General features: G+C 50.7%; 1 non-coding gene and 3 pseudogenes across 1 annotated transcript; all 4 read right to left on the bottom strand.

Moving 5' to 3' along the window:
• Positions 1-12,442: 12,442 nt before the first annotated feature.
• On the bottom strand, positions 12,443-13,991 carry LOC146871452 (28S ribosomal RNA; annotated as a pseudogene).
• Positions 13,992-13,994: 3 nt separating this feature from the next.
• Positions 13,995-15,035, bottom strand: LOC146871451 (28S ribosomal RNA; annotated as a pseudogene).
• Positions 15,036-15,742: 707 nt separating this feature from the next.
• Positions 15,743-15,896, bottom strand: LOC146871450 (5.8S ribosomal RNA). Its single transcript, XR_014959909.1, has one exon. It is a non-coding gene; the product is annotated as a 5.8S ribosomal RNA (ribosomal RNA).
• A 987-nt stretch (positions 15,897-16,883) lies between these two features.
• LOC146871449 (18S ribosomal RNA) lies at positions 16,884-18,151 on the bottom strand (annotated as a pseudogene).
• Positions 18,152-21,715: the final 3,564 nt, after the last annotated feature.

The raw sequence follows: 21,715 nt of genomic DNA, 5'->3' as shown, positions 1-21,715 counted from the left end.
ACTTTACACATTGCCTTTGATAGCCTAGACTGCTCAGGCCAAGCTACCTAGAGGGTGAGCAGGGGTTATCTTAACAGTGTATCCCCCTTTCCCTGACTAGAAGCAAGGGTCCCTACTTGGACAGTGGTACCTACCCTGCCAACTAGAGACCCCCAGATCTAACACCTGGTCAAAGATTTTTACCTTCTGACGTTAGAAGTGCGCCCCATGTGTTATATATAAACCTCCAGCAGACCGGTCACTGAAATGTCAAGAGTCCCACTTTCGATTGACTAGGTGGACAAAACAGGGAGGGGCAAGATTAGGTGTTAGCATCATATGCCTGTGACAGAAGAAGCCTCTTTTTGAAGTTAACCACATCATAGGCCTAGTCCCAGGCAAACCTGCTAAAAGAAGGGACACACCACCCCACACTCGAGACCCTTTACCCACTGTCTGGGAGTAATACAGGTACACATCACTTCGCTACCAAACTGTATTTAGTCTGTCTGTCTGTCTGTCTCTCTCTCTCGCTCTCTTTCTTTCCTCCCACACACATACACACCCCATGCACCCTGCCCTATGGGCTTTGAAGGCTTATTTTAAGGACTTCTACATTTTTAAAAGGAAGGTTTAGGCCTGGCAAAATGATTATTTTGCCAGGTCGAAATGGCAGTTTTAAATTTCACTCTTAGGCTACAACGGCATACCTGAGATATGTTTGCTACTTTAGTGGGTAGCACAATGAGTGCTGCAGAGCACTGGTAGCATTTAAACGTACATGCCCTGTGTGCTTGTAGTAACATATACTAGGGTCTCAAAAGTAAATGAAAGGTGCCAATCATGTGTATGCCTATTTTACCATGTTTAAGAGGGAGAGCACAAGCACTCTGCCTCTGGTTACAGGGCTAAAGTGTACAGAGCCCATTGGGCAACAAAAAAATGGTTCAGAAACAGAAGACAAAAATCTGCGGTGACCCTGCATAGAAAGGTCAAATTTACAACAGGATCATTTACCCCATTGGTTAGGACGTTCCCAGGAGTCATTCCTACCCACTAGCTCGTGCCAGACATAATTGTGCCATCTCCAGGCATACACTTCAGAACACAACTGGACCTGAGGAAGAACTGAAGGGGACTGGACATACTGTCTGTTACTTGAGAGGAGCCCTTAAGGACCGGACCTGCTCCTTCTTGTACCCAGGGCAAAGAAGTGGTGTTTAAGGGTCATAAGGCTGACCTGTTCGAGCTACAGGGACACAACGAGCTACAAGAGAGCTCCCTGAAACTGCCCAGCTTATCAGTGGCTACTGGGCCTGGACTGGACTCCACTGTTGGCCTCTACCTGCCAACCTGTGAGTCTCTAAGTGCCTCGTCTGACATCCTGGGATCTATAGAAGATACTCCTGTGGTTGATTACGACTTAAAGCACTAAAGTCACAAGGTAAAATCTTCTGCCAATATGAACCTGGTTGGTGTATATGACCCACACTCCAGCACAGTCAGCCTCAAATTGCGCCCGAGTACCCATCTACTGCAACAATTGAATATCATTGAAACTTTGTGCTTCTTTGCACTACTCTGACTTAAATCTTTTAAACTTCATATCTCAGGTTCCCCTTATTTGATTTCTTTTAATTTTTGTGTCATTCTGTTTTATTACATTATACTCTATTTTTCTAATTGCGTTTGGGATTTTTATTGTTTTGCATTTCGACTTGATTACTTTTTTGGTACTGCATAAATGCTCTACACATTGCCTGAAGTTAAGTTTGTCTGCTCTGTGCCGTAGCTACCAGGAGGATAAGCTTAGGTTAATTTAGGGACTTTAAGGGTTCACCCTGTCCAAGGCTGTGATTATTCCTTGCGGTGGGTAGTCACCCATCCCAATTAAAAATACAATTTCTTACAGTTTAAATTACACATTGGTGAACCTAAAAAACAGAAGAGAGCCTGACTGCAACACCTCCAGGGAGGACTTTCAAAGAAAAGACCAAAATCACAATACTTTCAGGTATGCCATCAATAAGTAAATATGAAAACCGCAACACCTTCAGGAAAACATTACACAAGTCGGAAAGCATAGAACTGATTTACACCTTCTGAAACAACCTTATCTAAGAGAATACCAAACACGCAAGAAACTGGAACAACTCATTGAGAAAGACGGTCAAAAGGAAGATGACAAAGTAACAGATATGCACCCACAGGGACATACACTCATAACCACACAGACATAAGCACACAGTCCTGGGTGCAAGCAGATATACCTAATGATTCGGAAGAGCTAGTCCAAGAGCAAAGATAAATGGGCACCAAGACAGGCATTCTCACGCTCTACACATCTATGTCTGGACTGTGTTGTTTCCTCCCCGAAACTAGAATACTTGTTCAAAACATAAAGCGATCAAATGATACTGCTTTCACTGAAGATGGTGTCCAGAGACAACAGAGAACTCTTTCAGGTACTTTTCCTTTCAGAGAGAGACGATATGTGAGACGATGGACACAGTGCACAAATGTAGGGCAACACCTTCTGAAAGAACATAAAACCTCTTCGATTTGTAGAAACCAGGCACTACTGAGAGACAGTGGGCCACTGAATGCAAACCGTATGCCAAAGAAGAATTCAACTTTGCAGAAGGAATGGAAGTCCACCAGATACTACTACCAGGATGAAGGTTGAATGGGCATCCAGCAGGAGGGTTAGAGAGATACCAAACTGCTCTCGAAGGTGAGAGAACTACCAAAGAGCACCTGAATTGAATGAGAAGCCACCTAACAAAGGACTACCAAACACAATGAAAGGATGGTGGGACAACGAACTCCATCTCTAAGATGAAGGCAACCCAAAAAACACCAGGAGAGATGGAAAGACTTCAAAGACAAGTAGTAAAACGAAGGATCTTCGGACAACACAATTAAGGCTTAGAAAGAATGGAAGTTTACAAGACTATGCTAACAAGATAAAAGATATACATACATGCGCCAAGAGGGGCAGATGGAGAAAAAACTGCATTAGATGGATGGGATAGACTGCCACCAAACATCACTAGTGATAAGACGGTTCACCAAACTTTACCATAAGAGATGGAGGACTTCAAACGCCACAAGCATGATGAAAGAGGCACTGGCCCCACCAGAAGAATGTGAAGCTATCTGACATGACCCGGGAACAGAAGCTCACCAAGTCCAAGCACTCTTGGATACTTCTAGAGTTAAACCTTCTATAATTGAAATCCTAGGAAACAACATAAGTTGCATGCGTGCGACAAACTGAATCCAATTCAGGGATCGCAGCCAATGTTTGACAGCTAATTAATACAACACGGTTGTGTGTAAAGTTTAATCAATCACTTCCTCTTACTTGTGAGGGTGGGAGAGGGTTGGGTTTTTGTCAATTGTAATAGTAAAAGCAAACTCTTATTGCCAGGAGCTGGTAACTTTCCCATCCTGGTGTGTTCTTTTTTCTCGACCAGGAATAAACCTGATCCAGCAGGGAGTGGTGTTGGCTGAGGTGTTATCTTTCCAGTAACTAGTCACCGACTTCACCTGAAGGGTCAAAGGCTATTTATATTTCTGCACAGCAGGAGTGATGGAGTTTATTGGGAGCTGAAGCAAAAAATTGATTGGACTGAGCTCCGTTTTGTTCCTGATTGTAACTGGCAAACCTGGGGTTAAGCATGGTGCATGTACAAGTTGGTACATGACACAATGCCCTCAGACCCAACCAGCAGTGCCAAGCATCTTTCGTAGGACTATGGGCAAACTCTTACAAGCCAGATGGGTGCCCATAAACCAAAGGATTGACATGTCAGTGCTTAGGTTCTCAGAGACAATGTGGATGTTTTGTGTGACGGGTGTCATAAAAGTGTCTGCTCATTGTTACACTAAGAATGTAGCTAAGTGGTTCTCCTACATCTTTTCCTCTTCTTCAGCCTACATTAAACAGGGATTGAGCAAGAGGTAGTGGAATTTGGACTCCCAATTGTTTCCAGGATAGGGCGGGGATGGAGCACCGCAGCATCAAGGTTCCTCCTTCACCTTCAACGAAGACTTGCATCTGTAGCAAGCAGTGCTTGAAATCTTAATGTTTTGTAGGCTGAGCCATTCAAACATGGGTTTATAGAATTGTTGCTGCCTTAAGTATTCAGCATTGTTGTATTCATGACTCAACTACAGTAAATCTAAACCACCTGGTGGCAGGACCAGAGACTGCGCGTGACCAGACAATACTCATAGGTAGATTAAAATGCTTAAGGATCACAGGATCGAATGCTTTTTAACCCATCTCATTGGCATTCCTGAGTTCATTAAGTTGAAATACCTACTGGGTAGCACTGGAATCTTGTCATGGTTCTGTAGAAGAAAATATTTCATGTGTGTGTCATCATGAACTGTGGACTTTGAGGGTGAAAAACACTATTAATGTAGGCCTACACGCCCGGAGTCTGATACTAACTCTGGGGCCCATCTGCCTTCAGTAGAATTTAAGCCAGCCTGTACTTGGAAGCATAATTCCATCCAGTCTTGTGAAACGAAAGCTTACCTTTCAGACCAGTGGTTCTAATACATCTGTGGAAGACCACACTGAAGTCATGGGGGGAATCTTTGGTCTTTTGAGCTGGGTAAAACAACTGTTCTGCAGTCAAGAGTTAGCAACAATGTGTTATCCCAAATTACATGCGTCGCACCTTGTTGCAGTAGTTCCAGAGAACCGTACGACCAAAGTCTTCATGTAACCAATGGATTTTTCTGAATTTCTTATAGGTCACTTACGCCTCTAACTGCTGGAGGCATAAAAACAGCCTTCGGGAAATGTCCAGTTAATTTACAGAGCTGCTACACATGCTGAATCTCCGTCGCTTCTCAGTGAAATCCTCTTCAGGCAGAAGAATTCTCGGATCTCCATCATAATTGGTTTAGGATGAGCACATCTAGAGTAGATTCTCATGATGCCCAAAGCCTCCCATTACAGTACGACAGAAAGAATGCAGGCCAGGCTCTTTCCCTAAGACTCCTTCTCTTGCTGATCCAAGATAAGATGGTGAGTGATTGTGCACATAGACAGCACCCCACTCTTTTTCTTCAGTCTGTCACTTCCTGCAGATGGGGAGCAAGGAGCATGCATTACATCACAGCATTTCTGCTGCTGTAATTGAACGTGTGGGGAAATAGCATGTGAAGGCTTGCAAACCTCATCACACTGTGTGAACAGGGATCTACCCCACAGTTCCCAAGAGGATCATTAGCACCTGAGTCCCAGTCAATTCATCGGTCACTAGGCTGAACTCCAGTCATCAGAAAAATCCACACTAAAACATCACGGTTCGTAACTTCTGTTGGCATGCCCTCCTGTTGGGTTGGGCATAGAACCTCCTGCCCATACACTGTGTACCTCGCATATAAGTCCCTCTACTGCACTTCTCAACAACCCATAATGTAATTCAGAAAGGTCCTCTCAGCAGAGCCTACGATCTCATGCGGATGGCTCCAGGTGGGGGCCACGGTGCTTCTTTTCATATCTCCCGCTAGAAGTCAGAGGAGGGGCACATTCATGTACTTTTTACACTTGCTCGGCTCTTTTCTCAAATCACTCATGGTTCTTTCACTCAGAACAAGCGGAACTTTGAAGAGCTGATGTGGAAGCACCGTGACCTCCCGCGCTCAAACATCCAAGTCTTGATGTCAGCAAGGGTATACAACACCAGATTACAAAACCAAAATAAACCACCCAGAGGTTCAGCTGAACTTGAGACCAGGTTGGGATCTCGAGTCCGAGGCTGCTTCAGGTTTGTTTGTCTTCACCCTAGTTAAAACCGGTATCAAGGATGGTTCTGGCAGAAGTTTGTGGCCTGCTACTGTGCCTTCCTGGATCGCTTCTGGTGAGTCCTTATCCAACCAAAGGATGAGGAGAAGCCGTCCAACGTTTAGTCTACCAGTGAGGGTCATCCTTTTCAACAGGCTCTGGGATCGGTGCTTCTCGAGAATAAATTAATCTGACTGGAAATGCGGCCTTCGTGGTGGCCAGCACTTCAGCCCATGGACAGTGAAACTATTTGTTTTCTGGCTTTAAGCCACGTGCAGCTTTCAAGAGAGGCAGCAGCTTGGGGCACTCACTCACTTATCTTTCATGAGATTTCGCAGTTTATGTTCTTCCTTAGGGTTTATAACACATGCTAGAGAAAAAAAAAAAAAAAAATCTATATGTTAGACTAGCCCTGAACAGTGTACATTATTTGTGCGAAGGCGTTTCCTTGAATATGTGGCCTTTTGTGAATTGCGCAAAAGAGCTTGGAAGGCCGACAGCCGCAGTCATGTTTCAAGGTGAATGGAGTCGTGTTCAAGGACTTGGCTACCAAATGTAGCGGCACCGGGGTCTAGGGTCCGATGAGCCCACTGTACACCAAATAAAGCTGTTTTTGCTGTCAGGCCAGTGGCTAGGGGTAAGGCCTTTTTTTCTCGCTTGCATTAGGGCCCGTGGCACCTGCGCGTCGACACAGGTCATGCCTTGAGTGGAGGGCTTCTGCTTCCGAATTGAGCCCGAGCTCCTTACACTGGAATAAACGCAGCTTCCATGGACCGAGAAGCCTCTTTCAGGTTATACAATTAAATATACAAGCTAAAGTTTGGACTGCCGCAGACTGGACTGCGTGCTGTCCGACAACGCATAAACACGACGCACTTTTTTCTCTCGAGACAAGGGTGTTTGCAGAATGCCGCTGACTCTCGTCCCCTTAGGATTTCGTCTGTGCCTGCTGTCTGCCTGTCATTGGGAGATCGCTATACAGGAGTATTTTTAAGTTTTTCTGTGAACTGCCCGTGTTGGAAGTATGTACGTTTGGTGTCTCAGTGATGTGGCCTCTATTTGTATACACTTGGCATGATTTCATGTTCTATGTGTCCTTCCTGTTTATTTGTTTCATGTATATAATGTATATTTCGTGTATCAATCTTTATTCTTTTTGTGTGTGTATTGTGTGTGCTTATGTTACTTACTTTTATGTGCGTTTGACCGTGCTTCCTTGATCTGATCCAAACGTGTGCAATCTTTTTGCACTGTGCCTATGTAGGGTTTGCGTAATTGAGTGTCAGTTGTGTGTGCCCGTGAATACGTATTACTGCTATGTTGATATTATGTGCACTTAAGTACGAGTTTCGTGTATCCTGTGGGGCGTTTGCGACACTTTCGTTGGCATTTTGGCTGCGTTTGTCTATGACGTGTGTATCTGAGTGTGTCTTTTTTGTAATATTTGATAATGTATGCCTATTCGTACTCGTGTGTGATGGGGCGGCAGTCTATTCGTGTGTCTTCTATCTTTTTGTATACCTGTATCTCTCTAAGTAACTATGGTTGTGTTTGACGTCATGTATACATGTGTATCATATTAGCTGGTTGTGTAGCATTGGGTATTTCTACATATTTGTTTCTCTAGGTTCAAATACTCACGTGTATCAATTGGTTCCATTTCTGGAGGGAAGTCTAATTCTACTTGGGACCGCTTTGTGTAGGATTTTATGCAAATGTGCCTACAGTAGTGCAGGTGCATACATAAGCCTATAATGTTTCTATGTGCTTTCTCGTGGTTTGTGCAGATGAGTGTGTGCGGATTCATTTACATACGTATAAGTATGCCAATTTTAGCATATTTGGGGCACACCATTTGTACGCTTATATCTTTGTACACGTTGCCTACGTATTTACACCCATTATTCTTACGTGTTGTTGTCCACGTGTGCAAAACCATCACTCTGTCTCCCTCTCTCCCAAGACTGCACGAACCCGATCCCTCTCACCCATAACTTCTCAAACCACTCCACATGTAACTGACCTCGAGGTGAGCGCCACACAGCAGGAACTTGTAGTGTGCATTTACCATTCTAACTTCTCAACCCCTTGAACACTGTGGTACGCTCTCCACAGGACCAATGGAAATGTTTATGCATTAAACTTTTGAAGAGCGCGTATGATAAAATATGAAAAACTAAAAAAGACACACGGGAGCGCACGCTTTCTTTCCCCTCACCGGCAGACGCGCGCGCACACTCAATCAATCAATGGGTTTTACCTTTTGTGTCGCCCTCCTGTCCCCACCACAGTGGCCTTATTTTTCTATCACACTGCAGCAAGCTCAGTTCTAGCAGGGGGGCTGGGTGGGCCAGGCCCACCCAAACATGACCTTCGGCCCACCCAATCACAACAGAAGATGCCAGGAGAGGCCACGGAGAAGGCACCTGTTAAGTGCTTCATCAATCTCAACGTCAGAACATCGACATTTTTTTTTTCACTGTCTTTAAAATTTAAATTGGGGTTGGAGGTTAGAGGTGGGCGAGCAAACAAATTAACAGGGAGAGCCAAACTCAGGCTTTGGCTTGGCTCTTAGAGCCTGTGCACCATCCAAGATCTGAAAAGGTTTGCTATGTAAAACATACAACAAACATCACATAAAATATGATACACTTTTAATAATTGTGATGAGACTATTTCTTTTACACAAGGAAGCTTTGACATAAATATGTCACAATATAGCGCTGCACTAAGGAGCACTTGTTAAAAGTGATAGTTTTTAAACATGAGCTCAGAGTCAGTTATTCCTGTCCCGTCCTCACAATGGTGACAGTGCTATTAGTGAACCAACATGCAGGACAGTTGTCACGTGGACCCTGTATGTGGCCCAGATTAATATAGAGCAACATTAGTCTATTAAATAAAACACTAGGGCACGTGCATCAAGGTAATCATTTGCGATTAACAAATAGCGAATTTTAAGGAATTACTATTTGGTAATCGCAAATGCCGATGCATCAAGGAGTCACAATTAATCGTTGCGAATCATTAACATTACCTAATTGTGATACGCAAATTGTTATTAGGGAATGCATCCCCATTTATTCCTAGGGGCCTACAGGCCCATAGGAATGCATTCGCAATTTGCGAATACCAAATTGGTAATCGCAATTTGAGAATGCAAATCCAAGGATGCCTGGGCCTAAGGCCCCCCCTGAGGCAACCCCCAAAAAAGTAAGTAAGCACATGTGTAGCACACACATGCCCAAAGGGCATACTGCCCCTAAGGGCCTGTGTGCGCTACATAGCGCATTGAATTAAAAATTTTTTTTTGCATTTTCCAATGCATGCTCAAATTACCATCAATTTGAAGTTGATGGTGATTAGCGTTTCCTAAATGCACAGTCGCATTTAGGAAATGCTACATGCATCTCAAATAGGGAATGGTAAATTGTGATTCCCTAAATGCAATCGCAATTTAGGTAATCGCAAAATATTGCGATTATCTTTTTTGGGAATGCAAAAAGGTACATGCATTGGAAAAAGCATTTTTCCAATGTGAAAAGGGTCGATTCTGCAAATCGGCCCGTTTGCGACAGGAGAAATGCTTGATGCATGTGTCCCAATAGGTTTTGTATAGTTGTTTTTCTGATACATGTATTTGAATGTGCTTTTATGCGCAAATATGAAGAAAATCGAATTTTGGTGTAATAAAATATTTGCCCAAGCTCACACAATTTAAGTGGAGATGCTGCAATTTATCCAGATTTGATGTTTTCGCTTTGTACAAATCAGCCGCTGAGTGGCTATTTGTCTCTCCTTCTTATGTTAATGCTTTGTTTTTACCTCCCAGGTTTTCTGCGATTTTTATATAGTGTGAACTCGACCTGGAGATATTGAAGCGCTGAACACCAGTTACATTACACAAGGTCAGATTCATTTCTTTAAGGCACTTGAGATTTGCCCAGAATTACAGGATGTTGAGCCAACGCCATGACTCAAACCTAGCTTGTTCAGTTTCAGAGTTTCAAAGTTGGAAGCTCTCGCTTTAATGCCACATCCTGATGAGATTGAGGGTGGCACGCAGAAGGTACATAATAGTTCAGCTCATTATGGGCTCGAATTTCCAACAGGACCTCAAGCTGAGCCACAGCCAGGCTTCAGGCTCAAGCCCGGATGAAGCTTTCAGTGCCTGTCTTCCTTGTGCGCAATGTCAAGGCTCAGGTAGGGTAACAGGTACCTCCTTAATCTTAAACTGCTATTATAATCTGCATGGAATCCTGGTTCTGGTGCTAAAGCCTAGCCTGCTGGAAATTATGAGATGAGCTCTTGAGTATAGACTAGGGGTGGGCAGAAACCTCTGCTACCCTAGCGTAGCGGATAGAGCCAGCCACCCCGGCCCGGTCCCTGCTTCTGAAAGCAGCCAGGCCGGGGAGAGGCCGGGGAGACCCCTGTCCCCAGCGCCCGGACCCTCAGCTGGCTGGCAGGACGGGGGGATCCCGCACCGCGGGGCCCGTCGGACGGAGCACGAGCCACGGGTCCGGTCCCAGCTTCCGATCCTTAGCCAGGCCGGGGAGAGCCTCCCCAGGCCCCGGTGGACCCCCGTCACCAGCGCCCGGACCCTTGGCTGGCTTCCAGGACGGGGGGCTCCCGCACCCTGGGATGCAGCATGAGCCCCGGTCCCAGTTTCCGAACCCTAGCCAGGCCGGGGACAGCCTCACCGGGCCCCGGTGGACCCCTGTCCCCAGCACTCGGACCCTCTGCTGTCTTGCAGGACGGGGGGGCTCCCGCAACCTGGGTCGGAGCATGAGCCCCGGGCCCGGTCACAGCTTCCAAACGCTAGCCAGGCCGGGTGGAGCCTTCCCGGGCACCGATGGGACCCCCCCGACCATCGGCTGGCTTGCAGGATGCGGGGATCCCGCACCCCGGGGCCTGCCGGATGGAGCTCAAGCCCCAGGCCTGGACCCAGCTTCAGAACCCTATCCAGGCTGGGGAGCGCCTTCCCGGGCCCCGGTGGACCCCCGTCCCTAGCGCCCGGACCCTCGGCTGGCTTGCAGGACGGGAGGCTCCCGCACCCCGGGGCTCGCCGGACAGAGCACAAGCCCCGGGCCCGGTCTTAGCTTCCGAACCCTAGCCAGGCTGGGGAGATCCTCCCCGGTGGACCCCCGTCCCCAGCACTCAGAACCTCGGCTGGCTTGCAGGACAGGGGGCTCCCGCAACCTGGGACAGAGCACGAGCCCCGGCCCGATCCTGGTCACAGCTTCTGAACCCTAGCCAGGCTGGGGAGAGCCTCCCCGGGCCCCAGTGGACCCCAGTACCCGGACCCTCTGATGGCTTGCAGGACGGAGGCTCCCGCACCCCGGGGCCTGCCAGATGGAGCTCAAGCCCCAGGCCCGGACCCAGCTTCAGAACCCTAGCCAGGCTTGGGAAAGCCTCCCGGGCCCGGATGAACCCCCGTAATCAGCACCCAGACCCTCTGATGGCTTGCAGGACAGGGCCCCACACCCTGGGGCCTGCCGGATGAAGCTCAAGCCCCAGGCCCGGACCCAGCTTCAGAACCCTAGCCAGGCTGGGGAGAGCCGCCTCGGTGGACCCCGGGTCCCAGCTCCCGGACCCTTGGCTGGCTTGCAGGACGGGGGGCTCCTGCACCCCGGGGCCCACCAGACAGAGCTCAAACCCCAGGCCCTGTCCCAGCATCTGAACCCTAGCCAGGCTGGGGAGAGCCTCCCCGGGCCCCGGTGGACCCCCGTCCCAAGCACCCGGACCCTTGGCTGGCTTGCAGGACAGGGGGGCTCCAGTACCCGGGGGCCCACCAGACGGAGCTCGAGCCCCAGGCCCTGTCCCAGCTTCCGAACCCTAGCCAGGCTGGGGAGAGCCTCCCAGAGCCCCGGTGGACCCCAGTCCCCAGCGCCTGGACCCTCAGCTGGCTGGCAGGACGGGGGGGGGGATCCCGCACCCCGGGGCCTGCCGGACGGAGCACGAGCCACGGGTCCGGTCCCAGCTTCCGAACCTTAGCCAGACTGGGGAGAGCCTCCCCAGGCCCCAGGGGATGCCCCGGTCCCCAGCACCAGGACACTCAGCTTGAACCTAGGAGGGTTAAGCCCAGGCCACGTCCTCTCCCCGACAGCCTGCCCGGGGAGCACATTTTTCTCGACTACAGAACTCTGGGGAAGGATAAAAGTTGGAGGTAGCCTGGCCGGCCGGTAGGCCAGCCATCTGGTGGCACGTCCCGCAGGGCCATCTGGTCGCGCAGCCAGGCGACCAGATGGCCCGGGACGACCCAGCACCCAGATGGCCTGGGAGGGTGCGGTACCCAGTCGCCCTTGCAGTCCGGCAACGGCGGCCAGGCGCTCCGAGGCAGCTGCTCGGGAGGCTCCTTCTCCGGCTCGCCTCCCAGCTCGACTTGTGCAGAAGCCGCGGGAAGGAGATCCGGCCGGCCCAGGCCATCTGGTCACCCTGCCGACCCGCAAGGAGGGATGGTGGCCCCCATCCCCGCACCCCAGGGGGGCAGGGACGGGAGGGGAAGGCCCCCATGCCGGAGGGCGCGTGGTGGAGGCAGCCTCCTGCGGGCCCACGTTACCCCCTCCGCGTCCCTCCAACCGGCCCGGCGGCAGAGGGACCCACCCCTGGGTATGGTGGAGGAGGGCGTCCACAGGTGCCCACGCACGGAGAGACAAAAGCTTGGCTCAGTGGATGACTTTCAATAGATCGCAGCGAGGTAGCTGCTCTGCTACTTACGAAAACCTGACCCAGAAGTAGGTCGTCTACGAATGATTTAGCACCGGGTGCCCCACGAACATGTGTTACACTAAGGGCAATGGAGGCGGCCTCCTTCCGTCCGAGCTCCGGTCCCCAAGCGAGTGGCTCTACGCACCGCCCCCCCGAAAGAGGCCGGCTATCCCAGGCTAACCGAGGCTCCACGTCACTGCGGTATCTTTACGGTTTAGGGGGGATTCTGACTTAGAGGCGTTCAGTCAGAATCCCACAGATGGTAGCTTCGCCCCATTGGCTCCTCAGCCAAGCATATACACCAAATGTCTGAACCTGCAGTTCCTCTCGTACTGATCAGGATTACTATTGCAACAACACATCATCTGTAGGGTAAAACTAACCTGTCTCACGACGGTCTAAACCCACCTCCCGTTCCCTATTAGTGGGTGAACAATCCAACGCTTGGTGAATTCTGCTTCACAATGATAGGAAGAGCCGACATCGAAGGATCAAAAAGTGACGTCGCTATGAACGCTTGGCCGCCACAAGACAGTTATCCCTGTGTTAACTTTTCTGACACCGCCTGCTTGAAACTCAAAATGTCAGAAGGATCGTGAGGCCCCGCTTTCACGTTCTGTATTCATACTGAAAATCGAGATCAAGCAAGATTTTGCCCTTCTGCTCCGCGGGAGGTTTCTGTGCTCCCTGAGCTCGCCTTAGGACACCTGCATTATTGTTTGACAGGTGTACCACCCCAATCACCTGCCACTGTCCCCAGAGCGGGTCGCGCCCGGTGGGCGCAGGGCGCTTGGAGCCAGAAGCGAGAGCCCCACGGGGCTCGCCCCCCGCCTCACCGGGTAAGTGAAAAAACGATAAGAGTAGTGGTATTTCACCGGCGGCCCGAGGGCCTCCCACTTATCCTACACCTCTCATGTCTCTTCACGGTGCCAGACTAGAGTCAAGCTCAACGGGACTTCTTTCCCCCGCTGACTCTGCCACGCCCGTTCCCTTGGCTGTGGTTTCGCTAGATAGTTGGTAGGGACAGTGGGAATCTCGTTCATCCATTCATGCGTGTCACTAATTAGATGACTAGGCATTTGGCTACTTTAAAAGAGTCATAATTACTCCCGCCGTTTACCCGCGCTTCATTGAATTTCATTCAGAGCACTGGGCAGAAATCACATTGCGTCAACACCCGCCTCGGGCCTTCGCAATGCTTTGTTTTAATTAAACAGTTGGATTCCCCTGGTCGGCACCAGTTCTAAGTCAGCTGCAAGGCGCCGGCCGAGGCAGAACGCCGGCCCACACCCCCGGGGAGGGGGCACGGGGAAAAGCGACCACCGCAGCTGGGATGATCCACAGGAAGGGCCCGGCTCGCGTCCAGAGTCGTCCAGCTGCTGTACGCTCCCAGCCCCGCTTCGTGCCCCAGCCCGACCGACCCAGCCCTTAGAGCCAATCCTTATCCTGAAGTTACGGATCGGACTTGCCGACTTCCCTTACCTACATTGTTCCAACATGCCAGAGGCTGTTCACCTTGGAGACCTACTGCTGATATGGGTACGGCCCAGCTCGAGATTTACACCATCTCCCCCGGATTTTCAAGGACCAGCGAGAGCTCACCGGACACCGCCGGAACTGCGTCGCTTTCCAAGGCTCGGGCCCCTCTCTCAGGGCGAACCCATTCTAGGGCACCCTGCCCTTCACAAAGAAAAGAGATCTCTCCTTCGGGCTCCCGCCGGCTTCTCCGGGATCATTTGCGTCACCGCAATGGATGCAGCGAGGGCGCCAGTCTCCGCTACTCCGGATTCGAGGATCTGAACCCGACTACCTTTCGATCGGCCGAGGGCAACGGCGGCCATTGCCCGTCCCTTCCAAACGGCGCTCGCCCATCTCTTATGACTGACTGACCCATGTTCAACTGCTGTTCACATGGAACCCTTCTCCACTTCGGCCTTCGAAGTTCTCGTTTGAAAATTTGCTACTACCACCAAGATCTGCACCTGCGGCGGCTCCACCCTCGCCCCGGGTTTCCGTGCGCACCGCAGCGGCCCTCCTACTCGTCGCGGCTTAACCCCCGCGGCTCTCAGCGGCGTCGACGGCCGGGTATGGGCCCAACGCTCCAGCGCCATCCATTTTCAGGACTAGTTGATTTGGCAGGTGAGTTGTTACACACTCCTTAGAGGATTTCGACTTCAATGGCCACCATCCTGCTGTCTATATCAACCAACACCTTTTCTGGGGTCTGATGAGCGTCAGCATCGGCCGCCTTAACCCGGCATTCGGTTCATCCCGCAGCGCCAGTTCTGCTTACCAAAAGTGGCCCAATAGGCACTTACATTCCATGCCCAGCTCCACGCCAGTGAGCCGGGCTTTTACCCATTTAAAGTTTGAAAATAGGTTGAGATCGTTTCGGCCCAAAGACCTCTAATCATTCGCTTTACCAGATAAAACTGGGGGCTCCGAGCGCCAGCTATCCTGAGGAAAACTTCAGAGGGAACCAGCTACTAGATGGTTGGATTAGTCTTTCGCCCCTATACCCAGTGTTAGACTCCTTGGTCCATGTTTCAAGACGGGTCGCGTGGGTAACCGACATCGCCACAGACCCCTGGCGCCCAGCGTGGGCCTCCCCGCCCGGCGATGCGGTTAGGGCACACTGAGAACAGTCCGACCCAGTCGACAGTCGCGCAGGGGGCCCCGTCCCCCCTTCAACCGCCCCGGCGCACCCCGAGAGGCAGCCGGGAAGGGGTGCTCGGCAGAGGGCGCGGAGGTGGTCTAATCTCCCTCAGCCCCGCAGACACGGCGAAGCTGCTTTCAGGGGGGCTGTAACACCCTCCGCCGGAGCGGAGTGAGCCTGCCGGGGAGGCCAGGCCCCTGCCGGAGCAGGGGCCTAGCGTCCCAGCAGCGCGCGCGCGTGCCCTCTTTCCCCAGATCAGATCTGGAGGGGGTTAGCCCTCCCCGGGAAGCCGGCTGAGGAGGTGGCGCCTGAGGCGCGTGCGCACGGGCAGCCGGTGTGACACCACAGACAGCCATGCACGGCACGCAGCCAGGCGCCCCGGGACGGGCCTGGGGCAGACCGGTAGCCAGGCCCCTTCTCGGGGGCCAGGCGCACCGGCGGTGTACCTCCATGGCAGGACCCAGCAAGGGACCCTGCCACGGGCGATCTGGGGGGGGTCTGACCTTGTGGGGGACGAAGGGGAAGCAGAACTAAGCCTGCAACGGCCGCAGCCGCATCCTGGGGAAGCCCCGGGGTGATTGGCGATCGGGCGACCCTCAGACAGGCATAGCCCCGGGAGGAACCCGGGGCCGCAAGGTGCATTCGAAGTGTCGATGATAAATGTGTCCTGCAATTTACACTAATTCTCGCAGCTAGCTGCGTTCGTCATCAACACGCGAGCCGAGTGATCCACCCTCAAGAGTCACAGGCAATTTTTTGAAAACATTCACCTACCTGCGGGCGCAGGAGAGGCGGGAGGAAGGCGACGCCGTCCGTCCACCGCCCACGAGACGGCCTGGGCGCCCCGTTCAAGGCTTCCCCTCTGGGAGTCAGACTGCACTGTTGGGAGAAACAAACATTACCAGGTGCTCGACCTGGGAGTCCCCCCTCCACCCACCTGCGGGCGAGGGAAGGGGCTCCCCGAGCAACAGGAGCAGGCAGCCCTGCAGCCACCGGTCCCTCTCGGAGTAACCAGGAGGGATCACGTGAGTCTTCAAACCCCTCAGCCCGGCCGCATGGGACTAGGTCGAACTAGGTACCTGGCAATGAGGGAGGGTCGCTCCTCCTGCACATCAGCCGTCCGTCGCCAGGCGGCCCGAGCCATGCCGGCGGGCTGGCTTTTTTCAGCCCACCCCACCCTTGCCCGGGTCGGAGGCGCCGGAAGGGAAGAGCCAGGTAGCTCCCCATCCCGCACGCCTCCCATCGAGAGGAGCAGGCCCTCAGCCCCTTCTCTTCCAGGCCCACCCTGCCTCACAAGAAGGGCCACTCTTCGGTCGCCCGAATCCCAGTGAAGCTGGGACAGTGGGCGCCAGAGAGCCTTGCCGGCTGCAGGGCCTTTCGAAGGGGGGTGTTACCATCCCGATGATGCACTGCCATTCGTTTCCCCCACCTCGGAGGTCATGCCGGGTGAGCTTGGGTTCCATCTCGGGAGGGCTTACCGTTGTAACCCTCCCAGAGAGGGACAGGGGCCGCCCCCTGTCCCCGGTCCCTTGCATGCCAGTCGGGTCCACCCCAGTGGAAGAGGCCCACCGAAGGCCCGGTCCTCGCCAGAGCACCCCATGCGGCCACCGACCGGTCCGCCAGCCTGGGCGCGCCAGGGCAGGGTCAGGCCCTGTGACTACGGTGTGTGCTTGCAGGAGGCAGCCAAGGGCTTCGGGCTGGCGCCATCGGTCGCTTGGGCTGCTCCGCCATTAATGATCCTTCCGTAGGTTCACCTACAGAAACCTTGTTACGACTTACTTCCTCTAGATAGTTAAGTTTGATTGTCTTCTTGGTGCTCCACCAGGGCCGTTGCCGACCCCGGCGGGGCCGATCCGAGGACCTCACTAAACCATCCAATCGGTAGTAGCGACGGGCGGTGTGTACAAAGGGCAGGGACTTAATCAACAAGAGCTTATGACACGCACTTGCTGGGAATTCCTCGTTCATGGGAAATAATTGCAATCCCCAATTCCTATCACGAACTGGGTTCAGCGGGTTACCCGCACCGGTCGGCGAAGGGTAGACACACGCTGATCCGTTCAGTGTAGTGCACGTGCAGCCCCGGACCTCTAAGGGCATCACAGACCTGTTATTGCTCGATCTCGTGTGGCAGAACGACACTTGTCCCTCTAAGAAGTTGGACGCCAACCGCTGGGGGTCGCGTAACTAGTTAGCATGGAGGAGTCTCATTCGTTATCGGAATTAACCAGACAAATCGCTCCACCAACTAAGAACGGCCCTGCACCACCACCCACAGAATCGAGAAAGAGCTATCAATCTGTCAATACTGTGCGTGTCCGGGCCGGGTGAGGTTTCCCGCGTTGAGTCCTGGTGGTGCCCTTCCGTCAATTCATTTAAGTTTCAGCTTTGCAACCATACTCCCCCTGGAACCCAAAGACCTGGGTCTCCTGGAAGCTGCTCGGCGGGTCATGGGAATAACGCCGCTGGATCGCTAGTCGGCATCGTTTATGGTCGGAACTACGACGGTATCTGATAGTCTTCGAACCTCCGACTTTTGTTCTTGATTAATGAAAACATTCTTGGCAAATGCTTTCGCTTTGGTTCATCTTGCACCGGTCCTAGAATTTCACCTCTAGCGGCACAATACGAATGCCCCCAGCTGTCCCTCTTAATCATGGCCCCAGTTCCGAAAATCAACAAAATAGAACCGGAGTCCTATTCCATTATTCCTAGCTGAAGTATTCAGGCGACCGGCCTGCTTTGAACACTCAAATTTTTCAAAGTAAACGCTTCTGACCCCCAGGACACTCAGTCAAGAGCATCAAGGGTGCGCCGGGAGGCAGGGGCTGGGACAGGAGCTGGAATTACCGCGGCTGCTGGCATCAGACTTGCCCTCCAATGGATCCTAGTTAACCCCTTCGCTGCCAGGCCTTTTCCCCCTCCTGTGCCAAGCCTTTTTTTGGCTATTTGGGGTAGTGCGCGATGAGGCCCCTGTAACCTTTTGACCACATAAGGTATCCACGCCAAATTTGCGTCATTTTCTTCCAACATCATGGGGATTCTAAAGGTACTCAGGGTTTGTGGATTCTCCTAGAGGGGTCACAGAAATGAGCCAAAATACAGCAACATTTTTTTTTTGGGGGAAAAATGGTCTGCAAATGAAAGCATCTGGGTTTTTCCCTGCAAATGTTATCAAAAAAGGGTTAGTGGGGTTGAAATCACCATTTTCCCAGCTTTTCGGGGATACCAGACTTTTGTCAGAAGCCCAACATTTTTTACACAGTTTTGGCATTTTTCTGGGACATAGCCTATTTTTGCTATTTTTTGTGCTTTTGACCTCCTTCCAGTTAATGGCAGAAATGGGTACAGAAGCAATAATGGATCATGGAAAGCTATACATTTTCGAGAAGACAAAATTCTGAATTCAGCAAGGGGTCATTTGTGTAGATCCATCAAGGTTTTTTTATAGAAACAAACAGTTAAATATAGGATAAATTGAAAATTAGTTGAAAAAAACAATCTTTTGTGTCAACGTTTTCACCTGTAACTTCTTCTAATCATGACAGCTCTTTGAAAGCAATATACAGTTCCATCCGCTGGACATTACTGGTTGTGGGGATATATAGGACTTGTAGGTTCACCAAGAACCCGACGAACCCAGAGCCAAAAACTCAGCAGTAACTTGCAATGGTTTTTTATTATGTACCGGGTATATAGTAATTATTCTGTAAAAACGTGTACATGGAAAAATCGGTATGAAAGACACCTATGTATTTCTGAAATGGGAACAAAATATAGAGTTTAGAAACAGTAGATATTTGCACATTTCTGAAATTGGGAATACTCATACTAGCATGAGAATTATCAGTCATTTTTTAGAATGACTTCTTTTGTACACAATATCTTTCATTTGGAAGGCAGAAATGCATCGAAAGTCAATAGATAATAACAGTTCCTTTACAAATCTGAATTACCCTAAGTCTCCCGATAAAAATGGTACCTCACTTGTGTGGGTAGGCATAGTGCCCACGACAGGAAATGGCGCAAAACGCAACGTGGTCACAACTCAATTTCGTAGTGAAAATTTACCCTTTATTTGCAAAGTGCCTAGCTCTAGTTTTTGAACCCTAACTCTGCGGGCACCTTGGGAAACCTAGCAAACCTATACATTTTTGAAAACTAGACACCCAGGGGAATCCAGGATGGGGAGACTTGACTGCCTCCCACCAGGGTGTGTTACCCAGAATCCCTTGCAAACCTAAAACAATTCTCAAAAAAAACAAATTTCCCCCACATTTCTGTCGTGGAAAGTTCCGAAATCTGCGTGGATCCACAAATTTCCACTCGACCCGCGTTCCCCAAAGTCTTACGAGAAAAACGGTACCTCACTTGTGTGGGTCGGCCTAGTGCCCGCGACTAGGCAACGGCGCAAAACGCAACGTGGTCACACCTCAATTTCGCAGTGAAAAATGACCATTTTTTGGCAAAATGACTAGCTGTAGTTTTTGAACCCTAGCTCTGCGGGCACCTTGGGAAACCTAGCAAACCTATACATTTTTGAAAACTAGACACCCAGGGTATTCCAGGATGGGGTGACTTGACTGCCTCCCACCAGGGTCTGTTACCCAGAATCCCTTGCAAATTGTCCAAAAAACCACATTTTCCCCACATTTCTGTGGTGGAAAGTTCCGGAATCTGCGTGGATCCACAAATTTCCACCGACCCCGCGTTCCCCAAAGTCTTACGAGAAAAATGGTACCTCATTTGTGTGTGTTGGCCTAGTGCCCGCGACAGGAAACGGCGCAAAACGTAGTGAGGTAACATCAACATTGCCTATCCCAAATGTCGCATCACTACGTTTTGGGCCCTTGCCTGTCGCGGGTACTTGGGCCTCCCACACAAGTGAGGCACCATTTTTACCGGGAGACCCAGGGGTACGCTGGGAGGTGGGAAATTTGAGTGAGCCCGGTGATGCCACAACTTTCCCACACAAAAATGTGTGAAAAAAGTGTTTTTTTTCAGCTAAAATTGAGGTTTGCAGGGGATTCTAGGTAAGGAAACGTTGGGGGATCCACGCAAGCCATACCTTCCTGGAAGCCCCCGGGTGTCTAGTTTTCAGAAATGTATGGGTTTGGTAGGTTTCCCTAGATGGCCGCCGAGCACGGGCCAAAAAGACAGTTGACCCCCTTGCAAAACCAGATCGTTTTGACATTGTTTGTTTCTACAGCGTGAGAATTTCGGCACAATATTGCAAGGAAAATGGGACAGACATTTTGAGGTTTGCAGGACATTAAGGATAAAATAACTTTTTGGAATTTACAAGAGAGACATCACCATGAACTCCCGTGGGTTTACAACAATATCTACAGTTGGTGGGTTATTCTTACATGGAACATACACCTTGGCAGAGAAACTAAAAAGACAAAGATTCCTGCACAGCCATCTATTCCTCAAACGCACACACATACTGGTTGGATTTGGCACGAGGGCGAGTGATGGTTCAGTATATTAAATTTTTATTAACAAGAGATTTCACAAAAATGAAATGCACTGTCAATAATTAAATGGAGAAAAAACTGAACCAATGACTCGCAGTTCGTGAGCTGTAAAGCCACGGCAAGGCACCAACCGCTTTACAGGCCATTCACACACCTTTCATACGTGATACACACAAGACCATTCGCACCACCAGGCACAAAAACAACACATTACAAAATTCACAAAAGGGACAAGGTACACCCTGCTTCAGAAAGGCAAATATTACTGCACAGCCATCTAATCCTCAAGCACACACACATAATGGTTGGATTTGTCACGAGGGTGAGTGATGGTTCAGTATATACAATTGTATTAGCAAGTGATTTCACAAAAATGAAATGCACTGTTAATAATTGAAAGGGCGAGAAACTGAACCATTGACTCACAGCTCGTGAGCTGTAAAGCCACGACAAGGCACCAACCTCTTTACAGGCCATTCATACACCTTTCATACGTGTGAGACATACAAAACCATTCACACCGCCAGCCACGAGCCCATCACATAACAAAACTCACACCAGCACACAGCGCCATTCAAGGGCCCATCACTTTCACACGCCCACATTCCTGACACAGCAACTACACAAGCTGATGGATTGCGTGGAGTGGCACTCAGCTAGCAGTGTGTGTAGTGACCAGCAGCAAGTCACTACTCACACACAGCCAGCCGAGCGCCAGTCCACGCACACCGCTAGCCGAGCGCCAGTCCACGCACACTGCTAGCTAAACACCAGTCCACGCACACCGCTAGCCAAGCGCCAGTCCAGGCACACCGCCAGCCAATCGCCAGTCCAGGCACACCGCCAGCCAATCGCCAGTCCATGCACACCGCCAGCCAAGCACCATTCCACGCACACCACCAACCAAGTGCCAGTCCACACACACCGCCAACACATTTAGGATTTTTTTTAGACAAAAAAAAAAAAACACAAACAAATCGCAAATAGATACAAATCTACAAACACAAAATCAGAAACTAAACACATTGCACTAACGCCAACCTTGAAACAGAATCACATTTTTCAAAGAATACAGACCAGGCA

Source organism: Triturus cristatus, chromosome 1_1, assembly GCF_964204655.1.
Source record: "Triturus cristatus chromosome 1_1, aTriCri1.1, whole genome shotgun sequence".
NCBI classification, from domain to species: domain Eukaryota; kingdom Metazoa; phylum Chordata; class Amphibia; order Caudata; family Salamandridae; genus Triturus; species Triturus cristatus.
This window is presented reverse-complemented; position numbering and strand designations above follow the sequence as displayed.